Consider the following 4687-nt stretch of genomic DNA (forward strand, 5'->3'; position numbering starts at 1 on the left):
ACTCCTCTTTTAGCTTTGCAGGAGGTAGGGAGAGTGAAAACTGGTTTGCTATTCATAGAAACATGTGTGTGGCTCCATGGAGAATAGAGCTGGGAATAAATAAAAGAAAGCTTCTTGTTTAAGAAATTATCCCGGCTTTCCACCAAGAATTCAAAGCACAGGAATGGATCATAAGGCCCCTTTCTTTCCAAGAGACAGAACAGTAATAAGCATCCTCTCTGCTGTGGTGGAGAGAATTTAGCTCCAAAGACAAAGGGATTTGTTCAAGGGCACTCGGTGACTGGCTTCCCATTAGCATATCCTCTGTATTTTCATTCAGGGAGTACTGAGTATCAAACTCCTCCACTATGTCAGTCACTCACAGAACTCTGCCTTACAGAGTTTTGAGACTATGAGGCTCAACTTATAGACAAGAAAATCAAGTTAGCGAGGTTGGCTTCCCCTGCCCATTGTCACAGACCCCTAGTTTCCATAACACATATAGGTTTCTAAAGTCATCTCTGGACGGAAAGACTAGAGTGGTTAGCACATCTTATGGGTTCAGGAACTCACATCATTATCAGGAAATGCTCTAGCTTTAGCCCTACTACAATTGCATTGTGTTTTCCTATGCAAAGCTATTGTCTTCCCGGTGTCTAGTTCCTCAGCTTCCACAATGAGAGGATTAGACTTAAGACAGCACTGATGTTCCTTTTGTAGCCGATAAAGTTGTCTGGAATGACTAAATGACACTGTAACTTCCAGAATTTGAGTATAGATCAAGCTGAAAGCAATTATATAACAACTAAGGCTTTGCATCTCATTTTTTTTCTCAGTCTCTAGCATAACTCCTTTACAAGGTCACAGGAAAATTCAGGTGATACAAAGTATGAAACCCACTAAAAATATAACCCAACATTCAACAGGAAAAGTCAGGAATCAAGTGTCCACTAGTGCCAGTTCTTTTTCTTTAAAGTATATGCATGGTTTAGTAGATCTTAAATATTCCTGTGCAATTTAATCTAGATTTGCACATCACTCAGCCAGTTGCAAGGTCAAAAATTACTAATAAACCCCTCCACTATTGTTTTGTTCTAAGCACAAAATAATGTCATCAGTTTGCGTTTGTTCTGAGCTCCGCCACGGTGTTCTGAGCTCTGCCACGGTGTCTCGTTTGTTTATCAGAGGCCCTCCTAGAGACACCTGGCTCCTCCTGTGCCCTTATCCTAAAACCAAGGCACCCACTACTCAGCCCTCTTGCCAACCAGCAACATTCACTGAGAGAGGAGGCAAGAAGAAAGTGGGTGGAGGAGAGGCTGTGGGAGGCTCAGCTAAAAGTAACTATTGCCTTTAGGCACCACTCAGAGTGGGTGGGGGTGGGATCTTAGCACATCCTTTCTGCAGCCAGCTGGGCATGGAGGTGCATGGCTTCTCCTCCTCTAATGAAGGCAGGCAGGCAGAGAAATCAGCTGCCAGAGCCATTCCGAGAGCTGGCTGTAGATGAACAGTACTGGCCTGCTCTGGGCCCTGAGGGTGAGATTACTCAGCATAGGGCTGCATCCACAGCTTCTTTGCCTCAAGAAAGCTAATGTGGCTTCCAGGAGAGGCTGTGTTCCTGCCACCCTCTTCCCACTGCCTAGCACCCAAAGGCCAGCTCCCCTCTGGGAGGTTACATAATACTCTTCTTCTCTGTTCAGCTTTCTTACTTCAATCAAACCTGAAAGAACATTCAGATCCCAGAATGTATAGATCCAGAAAATCCTGGGAAAAGGTAATAGTTTGTCAATGGGCAAGAGCCTGATATGAGGAGTCATGAATCCAGACCTCTCACTGAAACCTTGGATACCTGTTCCCTTCTGTACCTTAGTTTTCTTCCTTGTATAAAACGTACTGCAGACTTGTCGGGTATTTTCATCTCTTCCCCATAGGCAATTCTTGGAGAAGCCTGGTCACGTTAATAAACGACTAGCCTTAGCCATTCACCCATCCATGGGTATTCTGACTCCCAATCATTTTGGCTAATCTGGGAAAAGTCATCCTTCTCCCCAATTCCCCTGGTAAGGTATGCATTGAGAAGGTGGTAACCTGGCCCTTTCTAATCTGTTCTCTATTCCTGCCATAAGGCGCTTTTAAACCAGACCTGTTCTACTTTTTCTTGTCTTAGGTAGATTTTTCCCTCCCTTAGAAACATGATTCTTCTATTAAAACCACTCAATTTTAGTAACAGAAACTGAGGAAAGGACCTTGATCAAGATCTGGCAGCAAGGTGGGTAAAGAGCCAGGGCCTGATCCTTTGGGTCAATGCTTTTTCTAGTACTTTTTTTCCTTCTACAGGTCTGTCTTCTACATACTGTCCTCTTACCACGTACACACAACACTCCCACTTCTCTTCCATCAACTCTCAACATTATTGCTAGAAGCTCAATTGTTCAAAGTAGGCCAACAACTAGCACAGAGGACTGACAAAGGCAGGTAAGAGCTAAACTCGGACACATTCCTCTCAACTTCCACTCTGCCTCCCTGTCTCCCTCTTTGCTGCTTTCTTCAAAGCCTCTCAATGAGTACTGCAGGATGTCAGAGGACCCCTTTAGTACTCAGAGTTCTACCTACATCCTAACCACAATGCAACTACACAAAAAGCACTGCAAGATGCAGTGGCAGAGGTCTGAGTTCCAGGTCAGGAATTACCTACCACTTCCTTTTGTGTAACATTGAGAAACTTTGCTTAATCCTTCTGAGTCTCACTTCCTCAACTACTTTTAGGTTTGGGGAAGGAACCAATGAGGTTACTAGGGTACTTTGTTGAATGTCTTACTTACATACTATTGGTAGTACTATTACTAACCAAATGAGTGACTTCTTAAAATAATGTACAAAGTGGCTCTAAGCTGTCAAGGCAGCCAGCCCTTACCTCCTATGTTTCTCCATACCTATGACACTGGTTCTGTATTTATAAAAGACAATTCTCAACTACTCATATGGCATGTCTTTTTTTCCTCCTTTTTTTTAATTAAGAGATTTTTCTATTCATTTTACATATCAACCACCGATTCCCCTGTCCTCCCTCCTCCCACCCTCAGCCTTCCCCCTTAACCCACTCCCCATCCCCACCGCCTCCAAGGCAAGGTCTCCTATGGGGAATTAGCAGAGCCTAGCACATTCAGTTGAGGCAGGTCCAAATGTCATGTCTTTTTAACAAGCTGAATCCCAAACTGGTATAAGACTACTACTCAAATAACTAAGGGATTCCTTTCCTTCTTAATGGACAGTAGCTGGCTCAAAGAATGCAATTTACATTTCACCTGCTAAAGAGAAAACTTAATTCAAGTATAATTACAAAGGCACATCTATTATCTCCATGACCACTCTGCGATTCTAAAGCTGCTGAAATGAACCACTGTATTGCCTGCAGCATTTAAATAATATTAATCAGAAAGTTAGCACTGATTATTTGAGATGGAAGAAATATTTGAAACCATCTTATCTAACTATCCTGATTTTGCAGATGAGGAAAACAAACTTCAGAAGGTAAAAGTAATTTATTTATAGCCACTCAGGAAACTAGCAGAATATGCATCAATATAGCAAATACACAGAAATGTATTTGTTACTTAAAGATTCAAACCATCAAAGATCAAACTGATTACAGTTCCCCTGGTAGCTCTGGGATATTGGTTCCTGGACTCCCTTCAAATACTAAAACACAGTATTATACCCTATGAATGTCCTTCTTTGTACTTTATTGTTTTTACTCTAGTACTTAGGATAGAACCCAGGGCCTCACATATATTGAGCTGTACCACTGAGCTATAAATGAAGCTCTGCTTCCTGAATTTTTAAAATCACCTCTGGACTATTTAAATATCAAACACAATGTAAATGATATAAAAATAATTATTATTATAATGCATTCTACATATGCATTTTTCTAATATTTTCTATCTGTGGATGCAGCAGAACCTATAAAAACAGAGAACCAACTGTTTTTTAAATCCTAGTAGGTACCAGATTACTCCTTGCCTATGGTAGGGTCTCCTTCAAATGGACATACGCCTTCAGAACTCATCAAGGCTCCCACAATTCCTATATATTGTTCGCATCTGCAGTTCTTTCCTATTCATATGTATAATAAACTACAATCAGGCTGAGCTAATACTTCCCCTGAACCATTCCATAGCAGTCATTCTCAACCCCAGCCACACATTCCCATCCTCAGGTTGCTTTTAGAAAAATATTGATGTCAAAGACACAGTGTAACCAACTCAAAAAGAGAGTGTCTAGGAATTGTTAGTCTTGTTAATTCCCCCAAGGTGATTCTTAGCAAGGCAAAGAACCACTGGGTTAATGGGAACAATTTGGCAAGGCAACAAGGAAATAAGGCAGTTTACAGAACCCTAAAAACAAAATATATTCTGTTTTAAAGCTATATCCATGATGTTCTGCATTCCCAACAAGGAAAAATTCCAACTGTGGGACTGACCTTCAGCTAGACCCTGGACCCAATTAGAAAACAACTGATTTGTGGACACTGAGAAAACAGGGCACAGTGGTGCCTGCAATAATACTTACCAGGAGTGAGACGCCAAGCAACTTACTCTTTTTCTAATGAGACCACTCATTTGACAGATAATAGCTATAAATGGGGTGTATCCTGGTGCCCATTAGGCATACAAAACAAATCTCATGTGATGTTATCCTCATTAGCACA

Source organism: Peromyscus eremicus, chromosome X (assembly GCF_949786415.1).
Source record: "Peromyscus eremicus chromosome X, PerEre_H2_v1, whole genome shotgun sequence".
In the NCBI taxonomy this organism is placed as follows: domain Eukaryota; kingdom Metazoa; phylum Chordata; class Mammalia; order Rodentia; family Cricetidae; genus Peromyscus; species Peromyscus eremicus.